Genomic DNA, 25,446 nt, shown 5'->3' on the forward strand with positions numbered 1-25,446 from the left:
CACATGTTTTGGTAAATGGCTAGAAAAAAAACGAATTCAAAATAAAATATCAAATCTAGAGGTAAAAATACATTGTTCCTTTTGATAGTGGTAAATTGTTATTAGTATTAACATAATATTCAATAATTCCACCTTTCCAAATGATTGCGTTCTCCTCTACATATAACACCAGCATTTACATCCACTGGATAAATAATAACAGTAGATAAACTGACTAATATGTGAATAAATACCAAATACTTCACCTTGCCCTTGGGCTTCCCATTCCCTTCCCTTGTGTATGAAAAACATTCATACGGGTACTGTTTAATTTCCTTTAGGGGGGGGGGGGGGGACATCCATAGAGAAATGAAAATAAAAATGATATATTTTAAATCTGTTCTTATCAGTTTAATATCTGACACGGTCCCCTATCTGGGGGACCATATATTAAATAGATTTTTTGGAACAGGGAGATGGAATAGGGGCTTGCTCCGTCCACTCCACGCTTCGACCTGGTATTGCAGTACCTCCAGGAACGTGCACACCCCTGTCGTTGTAGGAATATAATCAGACGTTGATACGTGTTTAATTTGTTACATCTCTCTCAAACAGCACAGATGTGATTCACTGTAGAAGCACTGGTCCTCTTACATTTTAATTCCAGGTTGCATATTACAATATTTAGGGCATATCAGATGGTCTGTTCTGGCCATAACAGTCACACCAAGCATAGGGTTGGTTGGTATAAGATTGAAATGGGTGAATACATGTACCCATGAAAACCCTATGAAATAGTTCCCCAATACCGTCTGATGATATATTTAATGTATTACATGACTGGTGACCACAGCCCTTCCAAACAATACATTTAAATCAATGTTTTACTGTGATTGTTTCACCCTGCTGAATGTATTCAATGTATTCCATTTCAAATGTGTCTCCCAGTGCAGCTTTACTTCCAGGCTATTATGACACATCTGTCAGTTTTCTTCTATGTTTCTAGGCCCAGTACAATGGAAAACATACATTTGGTCACTACCATTCCACGAAAATACCATGCTATATTTTTTTTAATTGTACTACAATCCTACATTTTGTAAGGGCTGTTCTTCACATCAGGGTGCTGCTGCAGGTTTCTCTGCGTCTCTTGACCATGTCGGACGGGCCGGGCACAAAGCTCAAGACGCCTCTCCACTTCCCACCATTAGTTATTTAGCAAGCATGACAACACATCTCTCCCGACAGACACAAGCAAAACCTCTTGCATAAATGTAGCAGTCTATACACCTAATCATTAGTGATCTGACATGCTGTATTACATGGAAACTGTAGGCTACTAACAGCAGCAGCTACATAGTCTAGTTTACTATGGTCCTGTCCCTCTGGCCAGGGTAAACAAAGTGGTAATGTTGTGTATTGTATATACAGTATTTGACTTCAAACATTTCATTATAATTTAATTATACACAAGATAAAAAAAAGTGGTTGCCCATCGGGGGCCAGGGTAGCCATAGTGGTTAGAGTGTAAAGGAGGCAGGTAGCCTAGTGGTTAGAGTGTAGAGGGGGCAGGGTAGCCTAGTGGTTAGAGTTGTAGAGGAGGCAGGTAGCCTAGTGGTTAGAGTGTAGAGGGGGCAGGGTAGCCTAGTGGTTAGAGTGTAAAGGAGGCAGGTAGCCTAGTGGTTAGAGTGTAGAGGAGGCAGGTAGCCTAGTGGTGTTAGAGTGTAGAGGAGGCCAGGTAGCCTCAGTGGTTAGAGTGTTAAAGGAGGCAGTAGCCTAGTGGTTGAGTGTGAAAGGAGGCCAGCGTAGCCTAGTGGTTAGAGTGTAGAGGAGGCAGGTAGCCTAGTGGTTAGAGTGTAAAGGAGGCAGGGTAGCCTAGTGGTTAGAGTGTAGAGGAGGCAGGTAGCCCTAGTGGTTAGAGTGTAGAGGATGCAGGTAGCCTAGTGGTTAGAGTGTAGAGGAGGCAGGTAGCCTAGTGGTTAGAGTTGTAAAGGAGGCAGGTAGCCTAGTGGTTAGAGTGTAAAGGAGGCAGGTAGCCTAGTGGTTAGAGTGTAGAGGAGGCAGGTAGCCTAGTGGTTAGAGTGTAAGGAGGCAGGTAGCATATGTGGTTAGAGTGTAAAGGAGGCAGGTAGCCTAGTGGTTAGAGTGTAGAGGAGGCAGGTAGCCTAGTGGTTAGAGTGTAGAGGAGGCAGGTAGCCTAGTGGTTCGAGTGTAAAGGAGGCAGGTAGCCTAGTGGTTAGAGTGTAAAGGAGGCAGGTAGCCTAGTGGTTAGAGTGTAGAGGAGGCAGGTAGCCTAGTGGTTAGAGTGTAGAGGAGGCAGGTAGCCTAGTGGTTAGAGTGTAGAGAGGCAGGTAGCCTAGTGGTTAGAGTGTAAGGAGGCAGGTAGCCTAGTGGGTAGAGTGTAAAGGAGGCAGGTAGCCTAGTGGTTAGAGTGTAAGGGGCTAGAGTGTAGAGGAGGCAGGTAGCCTAGTGGTTAGAGTGTAAAGGAGGCAGGTAGCCTAGTGGTTAGAGTGTAAAGGAGGCAGGTAGCCTAGTGGTTAGAGTGTAGAGGAGGCAGGTAGCCTAGTGGTTAGAGCGTTGGACTAGTAACCGAAAGGTTGTAAGATGAAATCCCCGAGCTGACAAGGGTAAAAATCTGTTGTTCTCCCCCTGAACAAAGCAGTTAAACCACTGTTCCTAGGTCGTCATTGAAAATAAGAATTTGTTCTAGTTGACGTGACTAGTTAAATAAAGGTATTTTTTTAAATGAATGTACAAACATTTTTCATAACATCCTTGTCATTTAGCAGATGCTCTTATCCAGAGCGATTTACAGGAAACATTAAGAGTTAATTGCCTTGCTCAAGGGCACAATGACAGATTATTCACCTAGTCGGCTCGGGATTCAAACCAGCGACCTTTCAGTTACTGGCCCAACACTCTTAACCGCTAGGCTACCTGCCAGATCAATTAACTTCAATACAGTTATTCAAATACATTCATCATCAATGACTAAAATAATAAATCTAGTATTAAAAGACAAATTAATAAACACAAGTATTCGATTCATAGCCGGTTTATCATTAAACAATTGTTCAGTAATATAAAATAATCCACCCAAACTAATGCTGAAAACTGATCACCACAACATCTTTATCTGAAATACACTGAGTGCACAAAACATTAGGAATGGCTTCCTAATATTGAGTTATACCTCCTTTTGTCCTCAGAACAGCCTCAATAGTCGGGGTATGGACTCTCCAAGGTGTTGAGAACGTTCCACAGGGATGCTGGCCCATGTTGACTCCAATGCTTCCCACAATTGTGTCAAGTTGGCTGGGAGTGGATCTACTCTGAATAGCTCCTTCCATGTCCTCCCACAGATGCACAATTGGATTGAGATCTGGTGACTCAGCAGGCCACTGCAGTAAGCTGAATTCCCTGTCATGTTCTTGGAATCATTCCTGGCCACCATGAAGGGATGCACCTGATTGGCAATGATTTTTTACACAAACGTTGCTCCACTTTTATCAAGGGGCCCAATATGTGGCATGAAAACACACCATCATACCACCACCACCAGCCTGCAATGTTGTACTCGTGGTTTCCTCCCATCAGCGTGAAACAGCAGGAACAGGGATTCATCAGACCAGGCAATGTTTTTAAAATTCTCCAGTGTTTTCATTCCTTAGCCCACTGCAACATCTTGTTTTCTACTGAAAGCTAATGGGGATCCAAAATAAATACAACAACTACAGTGGGGCAAAAAACGTATTTAGTCAGCCACCAATTGTGCAAGTTCTCCCACTTAAAAAGATGAGAGGCCTGTAATTTTCATCATAGGTACACTTAAACTATGACAGACAAAATAAGAAAAAAAAATCCAGAAAATCACTTTGTAGGATTTTTAATGAATTTATTTGGTAATTAAGGTGGAAAATAAGTATTTGGTCAATAACAAAAGTTTATCTCAATAGTTTGTTATGTACCCTTTGTTGGCAATGACAGAGGTCAAACGTTTTCACAAGGTTTTCACACACTGTTGCTGGTATTTTGGCCCATTCCTCCATGCAGATCTCCTCTAGAGCAGTGATGTTTTGGGGCTGTTGCTGGGCAACACAGACTTTCAACTCCCTCCAAAGATTTTCTATGGGGTTGAGATCTGGAGACTGGCTAGGCCACTCCGGGACCTTGAAATGCTTCTTACGAAGCCACTCCTTCGTTGCCCGGGCGGTGTGTTTGGGATCATTGTCATGCTGAAAAACCCAGCCACGTTTCATCTTCAATGCCCTTGCTGATGGTAGGCTTTGTTACTTTGGTCCCAGCTCTCTGCAGGTCATTCACTAGGTCCCCTCGTGTGGTTCTGGGATTTTTGCTCACCGTTCTTGTGATCATTTTTACCCCACGGGGTGAGATCTTGCATGGAGCCCCAGATCGAGGGAGATTATCAGTGGTCTTGTATGTCTTCCATTTCCTAATAATTGCTCCCACAGTTGATTTCTTCAAACCAAGCTGCTTACCTATTGCAGATTCAGTCTCCCCATTCTGGTGCAGGTCTACAATTTTGTTTCTGGTGTCCTTTGACAGCTCTTTGGTCTTGGCCATAGTGGAGTTTGGAGTGTGAATGTTTGAGGTTGTGGACAGGTGTCTTTTATACTGATAACAAGTTCAAACAGGTGCCATTAATACAGGTAACGAGTGGAAGACAGAGGAGCCTCTTAAAGAAGAAGTTACAGGTCTGTGAGAGCCAGAAATCTTGCTTGTTTGTAGGTGACCAAATACTTATTTTCCACCATAATTTGCAAATAAATTCATAAAATATCCTACAATGTGATTTTCTGGATTGTTTTTCTTCTAATTTTGTCTGTCATAGTTGAAGTGTAACTATGATGAACATTGCAGGCCTCATCTTTTTAAGTGGGAGAACTTGCACAATTGGTGGCTGACTAAACACTTTTTTGCCCCACTGTATATCATTAAGGATTATCATTTTCACCTGGGTTCACCTGGTCAGTCTATGTCATGAAAAGAGCAGGTGTCCTTAATGTTTTGCAAAATCAGTGTATGTTGTGTCTACTAGCTCATTCCCACAGAAAACTGTAGAGGGAAGCAGTACCACCCAGTCACCCATCAGACTCCATTGTGAGATGCCTCACAGAGGATATTCAACCCTAAAAGCAAATTCAAGGTAATCTCAATATCTTTACAGTAGAAGCTAACAAAACACACCAAAACTGACAAGGTGCACACTGATCAGTAAAGAGAGGCTAACATTCTATAACACTCCCTTTCCTCTGCATTGTTCTCTCACAGTGAGAAACTATAGGATTACAATAGTGTTCTACACTTTCTTCATTTGATCCAATTCAACGTTGCCAATTATTTAATGACATGATAATTAAGTGGAGTGTCTATTCTTAGCTGGTCTGAGAAAACTGATGAGGTTTCTCTCCTTTATGTGTACATTGGTGTCTTTTTAATTGGCCCAATCTGTAGAATCTCTTCCCACAGTCAGTGCAGTGATAAGGCTTCTCAAAGTGTGTAGCCGTTGGTGTTTTTATATTGTCCAATTGGGAAAAACTCTTGCAACATTGAGAGCAGAAGTAAGGCTTATCTCCTTTGTCTTTTCTCTAATGACCTTTAAGCTCAGCTGGTGTTTTAACATGTTCTATAGTCAGATCAGTGGTAAGGCTCCACTCGTGTTTCCCTTGGTGTCTTTTGAAATGGCACATTCAAGAGAAACACTTTCCACAGTCAGGAGTAGGAGTAACGCTTCTCTCCTGTGTGTACATGTTCAGGTCATTTTAAGGTGTCCGGACGAGAGAAACTTGCCCCACAGTCAGAAAAGGAGTAAGGCTTCTCTAATTTGTGTATACGTTCATGTTGTTTTAAGGTACCCAGGTGAAAGAAACTCTTTCCACAGCCAGAGCAGGAGTAAGGCTTCTCTCCTGTGTGTGTTCTCTGATGAACTTTTAGTGATATTGATGTTTTGAAGCATTTTCCACATTCAGAACATGAGTAAGGCTTCTCTCCTGTGTGTGTTCTCTGATGACTTTTTAGTGATGATGATGTTTTGAAGCATTTTCCACATTCAGAACATGAGTAAGGCTTCTCTCCTGTGTGTATACGTTCATGTTGTTTTAAGGTACCCATTAGAGAGAACCTATTTCCAGTCAGAGCAGGAGTAAGGCTTCTCTCCTGTGTGTATATGTTCATGTCTTTTTAAGTGGCCCAGTTGAGAGAAACTCGCACCACATTCAGAGCAGTAGTAAGGCTTCTCTCCTGTGTGTGTTCTCTGATGAAGTTTTAGTGATGCTGATGTTTTGACGCATTTTCCACATTCAGAGCAGGAGTAAAGTTTTTCTCCTGTGTGTATTTTTAGGTGTATTTTTAGCTTTGGTAGAAATGGGAAAATCTCCTCACAATGTGTGCAGTGGTGAGACATCTTTGCTCTGTGATCTTCCTGCTGATGCTCTCTGGATGTAGAGAATGTCTCAACATGGTCTCCTGTGTGAACAATATCAGAACAACCAGTCAATTGGTGTGATATACATATCAATCAAATGTATTTTATGAAGCTCTTTTTACATAAGTTGTAACAAAGTCCTTTACAGAAACCAACCCGAAATCCCCAAAGAGCAAGCAATGCAGATGTAGAAGCACAGTGGCCACGAAAAACTCCCTAGAAAGCAGGAACCTTGGAAGAAACAGAGAGGAACCAGGCTCAAATGGGTGGCCGGTCCTCTTCTGTCTGTACCGGGTGACATATGTATTCATATCAGTAGGCTGTACAATACAGGGGAATAAAACTATTCTAAAAGTGGGTAAGAGATGAAAGCTAAAAAGGGGAGTGTCATCCTCCACTCACTATCACAAGGGTTAGTAACTACACAGACTCATTTCATATCATCCTCTACTCACTATCACAAGAGTTAGTAACTACACAGACTAATTTCATATCAGCCTCCACTCAGTATCACAAGGGTTAGTAACTACACGGACTCATTTCATAGAACTTTAAAACACTGGCAGTTTGTCTACTTCACTTCTTTAGTCGAGGCGGCAGGGTAGCCTAGTGGTTAGAGCATTGGGCTAGTAACCGGAAGTTCAAACCCCCGAGCTGACAAGGTAAAAATCTGTAGTTATTTTTTTTTTTTTACCTTTATTTAACCAGGTAGGCAAGTTGAGAACAAGTTCTCATTTACAATTGCGACCTGGCCAAGATAAAGCAAAGCAGTTCGACAGATAAAACGACACAGAGTTACACATGGAGTAAAAACAAACATACAGTCAATAATGCAGTATAAACAAGTCTATATACAATGTGAGCAAATGAGGTGAGAAGGGAGGTAAAGGCAAAAAAGGCCATGATGGCAAAGTAAATACAATATAGCAAGTAAAATACTGGAATGGTAGTTTTGCAATGGAAGAATGTGCAAAGTAGAAATAAAAAATAATGGGGTGCAAAGGAGCAAAATAAATTTAAATTAAATACAGTTGGGAAAGAGGTAGTTGTTTGGGCTAAATTATAGGTGGGCTATGTACAGGTGCAGTAATCTGTGAGCTGCTCTGACAGTTGGTGCTTAAAGCTAGTGAGGGAGATAAGTGTTTCCAGTTTCAGAGATTTTTGTAGTTCGTTCCAGTCATTGGCAGCAGAGAACTGGAAGGAGAGGCGGCCAAAGAAATAATTGGTTTTGGGGGTGACTAGAGAGAGATACCTGCTGGAGCGTGTGCTACAGGTGGGAGATGCTATGGTGACCAGCGAGCTGAGATAAGGGGGGACTTTACCTAGCAGGGTCTTGTAGATGACATGGAGCCAGTGGGTTTGGCGACGAGTATGAAGCGAGGGCCAGCCAACGAGAGCGTACAGGTCGCAATGGTGGGTAGTATATGGGGCTTTGGTGATAAAACGGATTGCACTGTGATAGACTGCATCCAATTTGTTGAGTAGGGTATTGGAGGCTATTTTGTAAATGACATCGCCAAAGTCGAGGATTGGTAGGATGGTCAGTTTTACAAGGGTATGTTTGGCAGCATGAGTGAAGGATGCTTTGTTGCGAAATAGGAAGCCAATTCTAGATTTAACTTTGGATTGGAGATGTTTGATATGGGTCTGGAAGGAGAGTTTACAGTCTAACCAGACACCTAAGTATTTGTAGTTGTCCACGTATTCTAAGTCAGAGCCATCCAGAGTAGTGATGTTGGACAGGCGGGTAGGTGCAGGTAGCGATCGGTTGAAGAGCATGCATTTAGTTTTACTTGTATTTAAGAGCAATTGGAGGCCACGGAAGGAGAGTTGTATGGAGGGTTGTTAACACAGTGTCCAAAGAAGGGCCGGAAGTATACAGAATGGTGTCGTCTGCGTAGAGGTGGATCAGGGACTCACCAGCAGCAAGAGCGACCTCATTGATGTATACAGAGAAGAGAGTCGGTCCAAGAATTGAACCCTGTGGCACCCCCATAGAGACTGCCAGAGGTCCGGACAGCAGACCCTCCGATTTGACACACTGAACTCTATCAGAGAAGTAGTTGGTGAACCAGGCGAGGCAATCATTTGAGAAACCAAGGCTGTCGAGTCTGCCGATGAGGATATGGTGATTGACAGAGTCGAAAGCCTTGGCCAGATCAATGAATACGGCTGCACAGTAATGTTTCTTATCGATGGCGGTTAAGATATCGTTTAGGACCTTGAGCGTGGCTGAGGTGCACCCATGACCAGCTCTGAAACCGGATTGCATAGCAGAGAAGGTATGGTGAGATTCGAAATGGTCGGTAATCTGTTTGTTGACTTGGCTTTCGAAGACCTTAGAAAGGCACGGTAGGATAGATATAGGTCTGTAGCAGTTTGGGTCAAGAGTGTCCCCCCCTTTGAAGAGGGGGATGACCGCAGCTGCTTTCCAATCTTTGGGAATCTCAGACGACACGAAAGAGAGGTTGAACAGGCTAGTAATAGGGGTGGCAACAATTTCGGCAGATAATTTTAGAAAGAAAGGGTCCAGATTGTCTAGCCCGGCTGATTTGTAGGGGTCCAGATTTTGCAGCTCTTTCAGAACATCAGCTGAATGGATTTGGGAGAAGGAGAAATGGGGAAGGCTTGGGCGAGTTGCTGTTGGGGGTGCAGTGCTGTTGTCCGGGGTAGGAGTAGCCAGGTGGAAAGCATGGCCAGCCGTAGAAAAATGCTTTTTGAAATTCTCAATTATGGTGGATTTATCCGAGGTGATAGTTCTGCCCCTGAACAGGCAGTTAACCCACTGTTCCTAGGCCGTCATTGAAAATAAGAATTTGTTCTTAACTGACTTGCCTAGTTAAATAAAGGTAAAATAAAAATAGTCTACTCTCTGATCACTCCAGATAGCTCAGTTAACTTCTTGGACATAGGGGGCGCTCTTTTAATTTATGGATAAAAAAACATCTTCAACTGGAGGCATTTTCCATTGAGATTCAGAGGAGAACGCACACTTCCACGAACGATATATCATCGAAGAGATATGTGAAAAACACGTTGAGGATTGATTCTAAACAATGTTTACCGTGTTTCAGTCGATATTATGGAGTTAATTTGGAAAAAAGTTCGACGTTTTGATGACTGAATTTTCGGGGTTTTTTGGTAGCCAAACGTGACGCACCAAACGGAGCGATTTCTCCTAAACAAATAATCTTTCAGGAAAAACTGAACATTTGCTATCTAACTGAGAGTCTCCTCATTGAAAACATCCGAAGTTCTTCAAAAGGTAAATGATTTATTTGAATGTTTTTCTGGTTTTTGTGAAAATGTTGCCTGCTGATGCTAACGCTAAATGCTACGCTAGCTGCGCTAGCTATCAATACTGTTACACAAATGCTTGTTTTGCTATGGTTGAGAAGCATATTTAGAAAATCTGAGATGACAGTGTTGTTAACTAAAGGCTAAGCTTGAGAGCTAGCATATTAACTTAATTTCATTTGCGATTTTCATGAATAGTTAACATTGTTATGCTAATGAGCTGCGGGGATAATTACACTCCTGGATACAGGTTTTTTTCGTAGCTAAACGTGATGAACAAAACAGAGCGATTTGTCCTAAACAAATAATATTTTTGGATAAACTGAACATTTGCTATCTAACTGAGTGTCCTCATTGAAAACATCTGAAGTTCTTCAAAGGTAAATTATTTTATTTGAATGCTTTTCTTGTTTTTGTGAAAATGTTGCATGCTGAATGCTACGCTAAATGCTACGCTAGCTATCAATAATCTTACACAAATGCTTGTTTTGCTATGGTTGAAAAGCATATTTTGAAAATCTGAGATGACAGTGTTGTTAACAAAAGGCTAAGCTTGAGAGCTAGCATATTTATTTCATTTAATTTGCGATTTTCATGAATAGTTAACGTTGCGTTATGGTAATGAGCTTGAGGCTGTATTCACGATCCCGGATCCGGGATGGCTAGAATCAAGAGGTTAACCCCTTGTTCCATGCGTCTCTCCTCAGGCCGGTGGTGGCTGGTCCACTCCAGGAGTCTGAGGTGCGGGAGGTTCCTCCGCCCCCTTTGGACATCGAGGGGGCCCCGGCGTATGCAGTTAGAGCCATACTGGACTCGAGGAGTCTAGCGAGGGGCCTTCAGTACCTCGTGGAGTGGGAGGGGTACGGTCCGGAGGAGAGATGCTGGTGCCGGTGGAGGACGTATTGGACCTGTCGATGCTGCAGGAGTTCCCCTGTCTCCATCCGGGTCGTCCCCGAGGCCGGTGTCGGCGCGCGGCTCAAGGGGGGTTCCTGTCACGACTTCCTCCGAAGTCGGTCCCTCTCCTTGTTCGGGCAGCGCTCGGCGTCACTGGTATTCTAGCCACCGCCGATCCACTTTTCATTTTCCATTTGTTTTGTCTTTGTTTTTTTCACACCTGGTTTCAATTCCCCCATTACAGATTCAGTATTTAACCCTCTGTTTCACACATGCATACGTATCTGATGGCTGGTATTTTGTTGCCGGGCTTTGTATGAATGCCAGTTTATTCGTGGTACCGGTATATTTCACGGACCGTTGTATTGTTTCTATACTGGTGTTTTTTCGTGTATTAAATACCTTGTCCATGCATCTCAACTCTCCTGTGTCTGACTCCTTTTCACCAGTTACCCAAAGCCTTGACAGGAACATGAGCTCAAACAGTAGACATTTGAGGTGCCGGTTCTCTGCTCCAGTGAGCTCCTGTCCAAGTCAAGCACTGATCTCATTTCAATGGATCAGGTAGCTAAGCATTGACAACAAAACATTCATATCACAAAGTACACACTTTAAAATTTGTCTACACAAAGTAAGTGCACTTAAACTAAAGTCGATTTCCCCAATTCACATAAATGGCAAAAAAAACATTTAGTACAAGTTTAGTTTTAACCTGGTCTTCAGGTATTGTATTTTCTGTTCACACCATAGTAACATTTATAGATAAAGATAGAAACAACTGAAGGTGTCTCAATATTAGTACACATGTAGAAAACTGATGATCATTACATTAAGCTTCAAAACTGGAGTGTGACCATGAAATTGTCTCTCTGCACCAGCACTGAAGTCTGTTGGAGCAGACAGAGTGGACAGCTCCATTTTACCAGCTCGTGAATTTGACACAAAATGAATAACATGCTAAACAAACTCAGAAAGCTCAAATACTTGTATTCTTTATTAAAACTACATTGAGGAAATTATGTACATTTATTCAGACAAACCAAAAGCTTCTAGCTATGTGACTTGTAAAATAGTTGATCACAATCACTCGGTTCCACACAAAAATAAAACATCAAACCTTTACCAAACGTGATAATACCTTAACGGGATTACAACCCTAAAAAGTTAACGGGATCGATATGACAACAGCGGAATGGATCCCAGCCTGCGACCCAAAACAACGACGTCGTAAAAGAGGCAAACGAAGCGGTATTCTGGTCAGGCTCCGGAGATGGGTACATCGCACACCACTACCTAGCATATTACTCGCCAATGTCCAGTCTCTTGACAACAAGGTTGATGAAATCCGAGCAAAGGTAGCATTCCAGAGAGACATCAGAGACTGTAGCGTTTTTTGCTACGCGGAAACATGGCTCACTCGAGAGACGCTAACGGAATCGGTGCAGCCAGCTGGTGTCTTCACGCATCGCGCCGACAGAAACAAACATCTTTCTGGAAAGAAGAGGGGCGGTGGCGTATGCCTTATGATTAACGAGACGTGGTGTGATCACAACAACATACAGGAACTCAAGTCCTTCTGTTCACCTGACTAATCGCTGCAGCTGTTCATGGTCCATGGGTAAATAGCCCACCCAATTTACCTACCTCATCCCCATACTGTTTTTATTTATTTACTTTTTTGCTCTTTTGCCCACCAGTATCTCTACCTGCACATGACCATCTGATAATTTTTCACTCCAGTGTTAATCTGCAAAATTGTAATTATTCGCCTACCTCCTCATGCCTTTTGCACACAATGTATATAGACAATTTTTTTCCTACTGTGTTATTGACTCTGTTGCTGTCTGTTCACACTGCTATGCTTTATCTTGGCCAGGTCGCAGTTGTAAATGAGAACTTGTTCTCAACTAGCCTACCTGGTTAAATAAAGGTGAAATAAAAAAATAAAAAAATAAAATGAGAATTCCTCACAATCAAATGCCGACCGCATTATCTACCAAGGGAATTCTCTTTGATTATAATCACAGCCGTATATATTCCCCCCCAAGCAGACACATCGATGTCCCTGAACAAACTTTATTTGACTCTTTGCAAACTTGAAACCACATATCCTGAGGCTGCATTCATTGTAGATGGGGATTTTAACAAGGCTAATCTGAAAACAAGACTCCCTAAATTGTATCAGCATATCGATTGCGCAACCAGGGCTGGTAAAACCTTGGATCATTGCTATTCTAACTTCCGCGACGCATACAAGGCCCTCTCCTGCCCTCCTTTCGGGAAAAACTGACCACGGCTCCATTTTGTTGCTCCCTGCCTACAGACAGAAACTAAAACAAGAAGCTGCCGCGCTCAGGTCTGTTCAACGCTGGTCCGACCAATCTGATTCCACGCTTCAAGACTGCTTCGATCACGTGGACTGGGATATGTTCTGCATTGCTTCCTACAACAACATTGACGAATACGCTGATTCGGTGAGCGAGTATATTAGAAAGTGCATTGACGATGTCGTTCCCATAGCAACGGTTAAAACATTCCCAAACCAGAAACCATGGATTGATGGCAGCATCCGCGTGAAACTGAAAGCACAAACCACTGCTTTTAACCAGGGCAAGGTGACCGGAAACATGACCGAATACAATCAGTGTAGCTATTCCCTCCGCAAGGCAATCAAACAAGCTAAGCGTCAGTATAGAGACAAAGTAGAGTCACAATTCAACGGCTCAGACACAAGAGGTATGTGGCAGGGTCTACAGTCAATCACGGATTACAAAAAGAAAACCAGCCCCGTCACGGACCAGGATGTCTTGCTCCCCGACAGACTAAATCACTTTTTTGCCCGCTTTGAGGACAATACAGTGCCACTGACACGGCCCGCAACCAAAACCTGCGGACACTCCTTCACTGCAGCCGATGTGAGTAAAACATTTAAACGTGTTAACCCTCGCAAGGCTGCAGGCCCAGACGGCATCCCCAGCCGCGTCCTCAGAGCATGCGCAGACCAGCTGGCTGGTGTGTTTACGGACATATTCAATCCATCCTTATCCCAGTCTGCTGTTCCCACATGCTTCAAGAGGGTCACCATTGTCCCGGTTCCCAAGAAAGCTAAGGTAACTGAGCTAAACGACTATCGCCCCGTAGCACTCACTTCCGTCATCATGAAGTGCTTTGAGAGACTAGTCAAGGACCATATCACCTCCACCCTACCTGACACCCTAGATCCACTCCAATTTGCTTACCGCCCAAATAGGTCCAAATAGGCCCTAACCCATCTGGACAAGAGGAATACCTATGTGAGAATGCTGTTCATCGACTTCAGCTCAGCATTTAACACCATAGTACCCTCCAAACTCGCCATCAAGCTCGAGACCCTGGGTCTCGACCCCGCCCTGTGCAACTGGGTACTGGACTTCCTGATGGGCCGCCCCCAGGTGGTGAGGGTAGGTAACAACATCTCCACCCCGCTGATCCTCAACACTTGGGCCCCTCAAGGGTGCGTTCTGAGCCCTCTCCTGTACTCCCTGTTCACCCACGACTGCGTGGCCATGCACGCCTCCAACTCAATCATCAAGTTTGCGGACGACACTACAGTGGTAGGCTTGATTACCAACAACAACGAGACGGCCTACAGGGAGGAGGTGAGGGCCCTCGGAGTGTGGTGTCAGGAAAATAACCTCACACTAAACATCAACAAAACAAAGGAGATGATTGTGGACTTCAGGAAACAGCAGAGGGAGCACCCTCCTATCCACATCGATGGGACAGTAGTGGAGAGGGTAGTAAGTTAAGATCCTCAGCGTACACATCACAGACAAACTGAATTGGTCCACCCACACAGACAGCGTCGTGAAGAAGGCGCAGCAGCGCCTCTTCAACCTCAGGAAGCTGAAGAAATTCGGCTTGTCACCAAAAGCACTCACAAACTTCGACAGATGCACAATCGAGAGCATCCTGTCGGGCTGTATCACCGCCTGGTACGGCAACTGCTCAGCCCACAACCATAAGGCTCTCCAGAGGGTCGTGAGGTCTGCACAACGCATCACCTGGGGCAAACTACCAGCCCTCCAGGACACCTACACCACCCGATGTCACAGGGAGGCCATAAAGATCATCAAGGACAACAACCACCCGAGCCACTGCCTGTTCACCCCGCTATCATCCAGAAGGCGAGGTCAGTTCAGGTGCATCAAAGCAGGGACTGAGAGACTGAAAAACAGCTTCTATTTCAAGGCCATCAGACTGTTAAACAACCACCACTAACATCGAGTGGCTGCTGCCAACACACTGACTCAACTCCAGCCACTTTAATAATGGGAATTGATGGAAATGTATGTAAAATATATCACTAGCCACTTTAAACAATGCTTCTTAATATAATGTTTACATACCCTACATTACTCATCTCATATGTATATGTACAGTGGGGCAAAAAAGTATTTAGTCAGCCACCAATTGTGCAAGTTCTCCCACTTAAAAAGATGAGGCCTGTAATTTATCATAGTTACACTTCAACTATGACAGACAAAATGAGAAGAAAAAAAATCACATTGTAAGATTTTTAATGAATTTATTTGCAAATGATTTTGAAATTTGACCCTAATAACCCAGACCTGTATGTTCAAGGCACCTTGTATCATTGCCTGGAGGAATGTGCTGAGATACAAATGTTTTGGAGCTCAGTACTGCGCTATATCTCTGAGATGACCTCTACCCCAATACCATTAATCCATAAACTATGCCTCCTAAATCTTTACCCAGAGAATATCTCTTTACATAGGAGAGAAAATAAAAATGGTTGACCTCTGTCTATTACAAGCTAGACGTTCAATTGCTCTCCACTGGAAGTATGTCAGTTCCCCCTCACTTGGTCATTGGTTAAAATAATTCACGTCAAGCCTGGTTTTTGAAAAATGTACTTATATAGTGAAGAAGAAAGCCCCAGAGTTTCATAATATTTGGGATCTGTTTAATGAGTTTTTGCAAACTGATGATATTGTAGAAGCATTGGAACTGTAAATCTGTATATTCTCTATATTCTATGTGAATATTGGCTCTAGTCGAAGCGTAATCTGCATTATCTACAACTGTATATTATACTTTATTTGTTTATATTATTGGATTTCTTTATGTTTGGTTGTTATGTTTTCATCTCTCTTTGGGTTGGGGGGTGAAAAGAGAAAATACAATTGTATTTATGTAATTGTTCTACATGGAACTAATTAATATATGTGAGAGAGGCCCCTCTGAATCAGAGAGGTGCGGGGGGCTGCCATAATGGACATCCACGTCTTTGGCGCCCGGGGAACTGTGGGTGCCTTGCTCAGGGGAAAAAGACAGATTTTTACTTTGTCAGCAAACTTTTGGTTACTGGCCCCAACGCTCTAACCACTAGGCTACCTGTAAGTATTCATATAAGTAGGCTGTGCAATGGAAAAGGGGAATAGAACTATTCTAAAAGTATCTCAAGGTTCGTTTCATAGAACTTTAAAACACTGGCAGTTTGTCTACTTCACCTCTTTAGTCTCCTCTCTGGTGCTGGTGTCAAACCATGCAAGTCTCAGTAGCATGAAATAACATCTACCTTCTGATTGAAACAGTTCTACTGCAACTTTTCATATACAGTGGGAAGTTGGAATGAACAACAAACTTAGTTCGATAGAACCTGCTCTTACCATGATTAACTGATTCCCCAATCTTCTCCTCTTCTTCATCTTTAATGTTGACATTCAGCTCCATTGTTTGACTGCAGTCTTCCAGCTTCACTGATGCCATCTCTGGATCCTGCTGTAAAAACTGGGCTCTACTGTCACAATCAGGACCCAGTGACTGTGGGTTTGGACTCAGTGTGGAAGGAGAGAGGAGGCCTGCGTTTGTCCTCACTGTTGATGTTACTGGCCTCATACCAGAGTCGGCAAGTAGTAGAAGAGAAACGGACACAAAAGTTATTGTCTTGACAGTTCTGGCACTTACTTTACTCTCTATTAAATATATAATATTTTTTCTTGTTCAATTACCTAATTCAGTGCTGGACTTAGTTGTGTAATTCAGTGCTGAAATAGTTGCCGATACTCATTGTGTGCTGGTACTGTTTATATTTAGGTGCAGGAGCTTCATAATACATTTGAGCTAAAACTTAACCTGTAGTAGATAAATGCATAAATCACTCAAAAACTATTTAGTACAAGGTTACAGTTTGTTTTAGGCAGCACGATGTGCTATTTTTGGTTGGTTAGTTTCATTTTCCTGAATAACCTTGTATTCACTGTATTACTTCAAAAACACAACACAGTTGTGCAACCACAAAATGTGTGGAAGGAGAGAGGCAGCTTGGGTTTGTCCTCACTGTTGATGTTACCGGCCTCAGACTTAATCTGAGTCAGCCAGTAGTAATAAAGAGAAAGACACAAAAGTTATTGTCTTGACAGTTCTGGCACTTAATTTATTAATTTATTATCTAAAAATATTGTTTATATTTAGCCGCAGGAGTGCCACAATACTGTTGAGCTAATATTCTAAGAGGAACAGGAGTTCAAACAGTAGAAATTTGAGGTGACGGTACTCAGCTTCGGTGAGCTCCTGTCCAAGTCAAGCACTGATCTCATTTCAATAGATCTGGTAGCTAAGCATTGACAACAAAACATTAATTAATTCACATTAGACAAAGTATACACTTTAAATTAGACTACACAACTTAAATTACTTAATCTATAGTAGATATCCCCTATACACATAAACGCATAAATGACCCAAAAACATTTTGTACAAGATATGGTTGTAGGCAGCACTATGTACCATTTTCCTGAATAACCTTGTCTTCACTGTATTATTCCAGTCAAAAACCAAAAGTATTTCCGTTCACACCATAGTAACATGTATAGATAGACAGATACAACTGAATGTCTCTGAATACTAGTTCACATGTAGAAAACTGATCATCATTACATTTAGCTCCAAAACAGTAGCGCAACCGTAAAATTGTCTCTCTTGCTGCACCCTCACTGCCTGCACTGATGTGCGTTAATGCAGACCGAGGGGGAACCGCCATTTTACCACCTCGTGAAATTTTACACAAAACCAAAAACGACACGTAAAACGAACCCAGAAATCTCAAATAAATGTATCCTTTATGAAATTAAGTTGACAAAATGAGATAACGTTACATACACTCAGAGACTAACTTTAACCCAAAGTCTCTGTGACTTGTAAACAAGTTATCACGTTCACTCACGCTGTTTGACACCAAAATAGCACATAAAACCTTCACCAAACGAGATAATACCTTGACGTATTTGTTACCTAGCATGTTATTACATGTTCTTTAGATATTAGAACGTGCTATTACATACCAGTAGTAATATATTAGAAACGGACACAGAAGTTATCGTCTCGGCTGCACAATTCTGACGTATCCTTTATTCTGAAGAATGATGCGCGCCTGCGCGGAACTTCCTGTTCCCCCACTACCAGTTTCTAAACCAAGAGACGTAAAAACGCGAGACTTCAGAGAAGGCTTGCGAAGCAGACCAAGCCGGGGTTTGAGAAGTCAATGAGAGAAGTGTACAATTTTGATACTTTTGCAGCGGCTAATGGGGATCCTAATAAATACCAAAAAGATTCTGTCGTCACACAGTTGATACATGGCCATTATTTTATCAATTTCATAACTGCAGTGGCTTATTCACTATAGCTCACACTGCATATCATATGTATCCTAGCATCACTAGTGGTTAGAGCGTTGGGCTAGTAGCTGAAAAGTTGCTGGATCGAATCCACGAGCTGACAAGGCTAAAATCTGTCGTTCTGCCCCTGCACAATGCAGGTAACCCACTGTTCCTTAGTAGGCCGTCATTGAGGTCATTTTTTAAAAATCGCATGAGAAGCCAGACCGATTCAAAGCCATGTAATTAATACTATTTTGATTGTCACAGAAACGAAAATAGATATAAAAGTCTAGCATAAAATCTATCAAATATCATTTAAACATTTAAATAACCAATTCACAGAAACATCAAACTATGTATGATTCATTCTGTAAATGTCTAGTAGACTTTTACAACCTTTGCTTTGAGTAGAAATCCCCGTTTTGATTTGATAGAAATACAGAAAATCTCAAATATTGCATTTAAAGATGAAGAAATCAACTCATTCAGTGATTGTTTCTTGAAAAAAGTGAGAATATGCATTTATTTAAATTACCTTAAAATAAATGTTAATTTCAAGTGCAATGTAACGGCGTTCTTCGTTTGTCGAAAGAGAGTCGGACCGAAATGCAGCGTGGTGGTTACTCATGTTCTTTAATGAAGAAAACGGCGATACATGAAATAACTTATAAATACAAAAACAACAAACGGAACGTGAAACTTATTACAGCCTATCTGGTGAAACTACACAGAGACAGGAACAATCACCCACGAAATACAAAGCGAAACCCAGGCTACCTAAATACGGTTCCCAATCAGAGGCAACGAGAATCACCTGACTCCAGATTGAGAACCGCCTCAGGCAGCCAAGCCTAACTAGACACACCCCTAATCATAGCAATCCCAAATCCTATAAAACCCCAATACGAAACCAAACACATAAACCCATGTCACACCCTGGCCTGACCAAAATATATAACGAAAACACAAAACGCTATGACCAAGGCGTGACATGCAATTTGTTCTATATGAAGTTAGACAATGTTTACAAAATCAAATCAAATCAAATCAAATTTTATTTGTCACATACACATGGTTAGCAGATGTTAATGCGAGTGTAGCGAAATGCTTGTGCTTCTAGTTCCGACAATGCAGTAATAACGAACAAGTAATCTAACTAACAATTCAACAAAAAAAAATACTGTCTTATACACAGTGTAAGGGGATAAGGAATATGTACATAAGGATATATGAATGAGTGATGGTACAAAGCAGCATAGGCAAGATACAGTAGATGATATCGAGTACAGTATAACATATGAGATGAGTATGTAAACAAAGTGGCATAGTTAGTGGCTAGTGATACATGTATTACATAAGGATGCAGTCGATGATATAGAGTACAGTATATACATATGCATATGAGATGAATAATGTAGGGTAAGTAACATTATATAAGGTAGCATTGTTTAAAGTGGCTAGTGATATATTTACATAATTTCCCATCAATTCCCATTATTAAAGTGGCTAGAGTTGAGTCAGTGTCATTGACAGTGTGTTGGCAGCAGCCACTCAATGTTAGTGGTGGCTGTTTAACAGTCTGATGGCCTTGAGATAGAAGCTGTTTTTCAGTCTCTCGGTCCCAGCTTTGATGCACCTGTACTGACCTCGCCTTCTGGATGACAGCGGGGTGAACAGGCAGTGGCTCGGGTGGTTGATGTCCTTGATGATCTTTATGGCCTTCCTGTAGCATCGGGTGGTGTAGGTGTCCTGGAGGGCAGGTAGTTTGCCCCCGGTGATGCGTTGTGCAGACCTCACTACCCTCTGGATAGCCTTACGGTTGAGGGCGGTGCAGTTGCCATACCAGGCGGTGATACACCCCGCCAGGATGCTCTCGATTGTGCATCTGTAGAAGTTTGTGAGTGCTTTTGGTGACAAGCCGAATTTCTTCAGCCTCCTGAGGTTGAAGAGGCGCTGCTGCGCCTTCTTCACGATGCTGTCTGTGTGAGTGGACCAATTCAGTTTGTCTGTGATGTGTATGCCAAGGAACTTAAAACTTGCTACCCTCTCCACTACTGTTCCATCGATGTGGATAGGGGGGTGTTCCCTCTGCTGTTTCCTGAAGTCCACAATCATCTCCTTAGTTTTGTTGACGTTGAGTGTGAGGTTATTTTCCTGACACCACACTCCGAGGGCCCTCACCTCCTCCCTGTAGGCCGTCTCGTCGTTGTTGGTAATCAAGCCTACCACTGTTGTGTCGTCCGCAAACTTGATGATTGAGTTGGAGGCGTGCGTGGCCACGCAGTCGTGGGTGAACAGGGAGTACAGGAGAGGGCTCAGAACGCACCCTTGTGGGGCCCCAGTGTTGAGGATCAGAGGGGTGGAGATGTTGTTGCCTACCCTCACCACCTGGGGGCGGCCCGTCAGGAAGTCCAGTACCCAGTTGCACAGGGCGGGGTCGAGACCCAGGGTCTCGAGCTTGATGACGAGCTTGGAGGGTACTATGGTGTTGAATGCCGAGCTGTAGTCGATGAACAGCATTCTCACATAGGTATTCCTCTTGTCCAGATGGGTTAGGGCAGTATGCAGTGTGGTTGAGATTGCATCGTCTGTGGACCTATTTGGGCGGTAAGCAAATTGGAGTGGGTCTAGGGTGTCAGGTAGGGTGGAGGTGATATGGTCCTTGACTAGTCTCTCAAAGCACTTCATGATGACGGATGTGAGTGCTACGGGGCGGTAGTCGTTTAGCTCAGTTACCTTAGCTTTCTTGGGAACAGGAACAATGGTGGCCCTCTTGAAGCATGTGGGAACAGCAGACTGGTATAGGGATTGATTGAATATGTCCGTAAACACACCGGCCAGCTGGTCTGCGCATGCTCTGAGGGCGCGGCTGGAGATGCCGTCTGGGCCTGCAGCCTTGCGAGGGTTAACACGTTTAAATGTCTTACTCACCTCGGCTGCAGTTAAATGTCTTACTCACCTCGGCTGCAGTGAAGGAGAGACCGCATGTTTTCGTTGCAGGCCGTGTCAGTGGCACAGTATTGTCCTCAAAGCGGGCAAAAAAGTTATTTAGTCTGCCTGGGAGCAAGACATCCTGGTCCGTGACTGGGCTGGATTTCTTCCTGTAGTCCGTGATTGACTGTAGACCCTGCCACATGCCTCTCATAAAGTTGTACAATGTTTACAATCTTAAATCGTATGCCAAATCAATGTTTGCATTTTTAGTGCAACAGGTCCACATTTTAAAGTAGTTACAAGGAACAACAGTCATTTATTTATACGTCTCTAATTTAACAGAAAAATAGGCCCCTTACAATAATGTTCTATTTTGGCTTTGTTGAAGTCCTTCATTGTCATCCCCAGACAAGCTAAATGGAACCATCTCTGGCACACAGAGCGTTCTATCTGCAGTATTAAAAACATAAAACTGGGTTATGTTGATTTACATGTAAACAACAGTTCTGGAATACCCAAATTCTGTTACATGTTTTTGCAATTAGGAACCATTTCAAATTGAAATGAATTTTTGTTCAATTGCTAAATTGACTTTAAATGACATGCATTTGACCAGAACCCTGATAGAAGCACACTTAACTGAGATGTTCATCATAGTTGAGTATTCAGCCAATATAAATCGTATAGTAGAAAAGGCACACATTTGCAAAAAACGTATAAAACATTACAATAATGGCATCTTATAGATTTGAAATATTTCTATCAAATCAAAACTGGAATTTATATTAGAAACAAAGGTTGTAAAAATATGCTAGACATTTATAGAATAAATCATATCTAGTTTGATGATTATGTGACAAAGGTTGAATTAGTTATTGATTTAAACAGCTTTACATTGCATTTAAGATTTATATATTTCTATTAAATCAAAACTGGATTTTTTTATTCAAAACGAAGGTTGTAAAAGTATCCTAGACATTTAAAGAATAAACCATATCTATTTTTATATTTCTGTGACAATCAATGAATTAGTTACAGATTTGTACAATTATTAAGGGCTTTTTGCAAATGTCTGCTGATTGTCTGCTGATTGTCTGCTTAATGTCCGAATGTGTGAATATAAAAGCAACTTTACCTCGGGAGTAGGCAGATTATCTTCTTCAAACAACAGTAAAACTGATTGACTTTCTTCCTTCTATCCATCTACTACACGGTTTAGTGCTCCAACCACTCCTGGAATCTTCTGCTCAAGACGATGAACCTCAATATATAACAAAACCCCAGATATAACACCCTTTAATCGCTGCCCTGCTCCGAAAAACACAATGCTTTCTCCTTCTGCTCTTCTGAGATGCATGAAATCAATACACAACCACTACTGGTCACTCTGACTGACTACCTTTCCTAATGGCTCCTTCACCATCTTCCTGGCCTCAAATGATCTCCCCAAAATACAGACTTGTTGATGAATCGCGCTCCAAAAGAAACCGATGTTCGTTTACAATATCACAACAGAATGTATTACAATGTATAACCGTCATGCCTCAAAACTGGGAGAAAGAAGCAAGTCATTCACCCGCCATTTGTTCCTCAAGACCGTAACACAACGACACGCGGATAATTGTAAGCATCAACATTTTTAAAAACGTTTGTAATTTGATACAGTTGCTATATTAATGATCCGTTTCCATTAATGTCGCAAACTATTATTTCTCTAGGCTAACATGAGAAACTCTGCTTGGATACTTGCATGCTAGCTAACATTAACACTAACTTAGTTGCTCTAGTAGGGTCATGTCCCTCTGGCCAGGATAAACAAAGCGGCAATGTTGTGTATTGTATATTTTCGTAGCTGAATCAGAATTAGTTAGGTAACATAGATGTTCTATTTACTTTATACTTGTCATTAGAATGTTTTCTTTTGGACTATACTGTTGGCAGTTGCATTTTCCTATCTCCTCTAGGGAAAAGTCACTTGGGGCTGTTGTAGTTTTTGTTACATATAGAGACAGATATGACACTATTGAGCAAAGATAGGTATACATTAGACCACAAACAGAAAGCGGACAGGAAACCAAAGATTAAACAGACATAAGTGTAATGGCCGAAGCCATACGTGCTTTACTGTGCATAAGGGCTTAGGGCAAAGAGGAGGAGGTGACCCTTAAATACATGATCTATTATGGAAGGAGCAGGACATCATTATAAAGATTAGATAGAGAGGGTAAAGGCCATAAGTGCTTAGGGTAAGATAGATATACATTAATTTTAGGACATGAGAGGGTCCTGCCACCATTGTAATCTAATCAAGAGCGGATACAGGCGTTATTAGGCATGAACATGGAAGAAGCCTGGACTGAAAGATAATGGTGACCGATGACTTGAGGGAAGTAACTTCATTAACATATGGAATGGACTCATATACTGTGTGTGTATAAAGACAGAGCCAGTGCTCTGGGAAAGTGTGTGTTCTGCGGACCATCTAGGCTTCTGATATGTTTGTATTAAAAGCCTATATTGAATTCACAAGTTCTTGTAAGTGTTATATTTTGAAATGATTCTCTACGACAGGGCCCAGAGAGGGGAGAGGTTAGGCTTGTCTTTTACATGTCTGGTAATAGGAAGAATATCAGAAAGGGAGAATTCAGGTTTGAACATTGTCTTCATCATGAATTTATCTCTGAAACCATGTGAAGGGCTCCACAATGTCTGAATTTTGAGATAGTATATGACCTAGAGGCTCACTCATCCATGGGTGGGGTGTATTTGAGATGGGAGTATCTAAAGTAGACAATTGATATATGCCATTGGATGAGGTAATGTTTTGGTAATATGAAGTACCAAGAACGAGAAGTAGAACCTCATCCAAGACACCAAACTGAACGATAATTTATAGCTAATGCTATCTGGCTATGGGATAATCCTCTTTCAAGTAAAAGGTCTTTGTGAAGTTACTGAGATCTGTGGTTCGTCATGTGAGTTGAGAGGGGTGTATCTTGGCTATAAAAGATACTAAGTATTCTTTTGTAAGCACTCTCAGAGAATTCATTTATAGACACTGAATTGATCTGAGAGTCAAATGGCTATGGTGAAGCTCATATAATTAAAGATGGAGTTTAAAATATAACTCTGACTTGTGTGTGGTTTGTAAACTCATCATTTAGTAATACAGGAAATTACCACGACAAAATACAGTATTTAACTAAAAACAGTTTTTCATTTAATTATACACATCAGAAAAAAGTGGCTGCCCAGCATGAATTCATGTACAAACATTATTTTTCATTGCATTCTTGTCATTTAGCAGATGTTTTTATCCAGAAAGACTTACAGGACAAATAAGAGTTAATTGGCTTGCTCAAGGACACAATGACAGATTTTTCACCTAGTCGGCTCGGGATTCAAACAAGCGACCTTTCAGTTACTGGCCCAACACTCTTAACCGCTGGCTACCTGCCCAGATCAATTAACTTCAATACAGTTATTCAAATACATTCATCATCAATGACTAAAATAAATCTAGTATTAAAAGAAATTAAGAAACACAAGTATTCAATTCATAGCCTGTTTATCATTAAACAAAATGGTTGAGTAATATAAAATAATTCACCCAAACTAATGCTGAAAACTGATCACCACAACATCTTTATCTGATATACACTGAGTGCACAAAACATTAGGAATGGCTTCCTAATATTGAGTTATACCTCCTTTTGTCCTCAGAACAGCCTCAATAGTCGGGGTATGGACTCTCCAAGGTGTTGAGAACGTTCCACAGGGATGCTGGCCCATGTTGACTCCAATGCTTCCCACAATTGTGTCAAGTTGGCTGGGAGTGGATCTACTCTGAATAGCTCCTTCCATGTCCTCCCACAGATGCACAATTGGATTGAGATCTGGTGACTCGGCAGGCCACTGCAGTAAGCTGAATTCCCTGTCATGTTCTTGGAATCATTCCTGGCCACCATGAAGGGATGCACCTGATTGGCAATGATTTTTTACACAAACGTTGCTCCACTTTTATCAAGGGGCCCAATATGTGGCATGAAAACACACCATCATACCACCACCACCACCAGCCTGCAATGTTGTACTCGTGGTTTCCTCCAATCAGCGTGAAACAGCAGGAACAGGGATTCATCAGACCAGGCAATGTTTTTAAAATTCTCCAGTGTTTTCATTCCTTAGCCCACTGCAACTGCAATAAATACAACAACAACTACAGTGGGGCAAAAA

The 25,446-nt window shown here is 42.0% G+C and overlaps 1 long non-coding RNA gene and 1 pseudogene across 1 annotated transcript; one reads left to right on the forward strand and one right to left on the reverse strand.

The window, feature by feature from the left end:
• Window positions 1–363: 363 nt before the first annotated feature.
• On the forward strand, window positions 364–530 carry LOC116364201 (uncharacterized; annotated as a pseudogene).
• Window positions 531–3,018: 2,488 nt separating this feature from the next.
• LOC116364200 (uncharacterized) lies at window positions 3,019–18,526 on the reverse strand. The gene is made up of 2 exons (XR_004207937.1): window positions 16,288–18,526; window positions 3,019–6,465 (listed from the first exon to the last, which is right to left on the reverse strand). It is a non-coding gene; the product is annotated as an uncharacterized LOC116364200 (long non-coding RNA).
• Between the last annotated feature and the right edge of the window lie 6,920 nt (window positions 18,527–25,446).

Source organism: Oncorhynchus kisutch, unplaced genomic scaffold, assembly GCF_002021735.2.
Source record: "Oncorhynchus kisutch isolate 150728-3 unplaced genomic scaffold, Okis_V2 scaffold1022, whole genome shotgun sequence".
Taxonomy (NCBI): domain Eukaryota; kingdom Metazoa; phylum Chordata; class Actinopteri; order Salmoniformes; family Salmonidae; genus Oncorhynchus; species Oncorhynchus kisutch.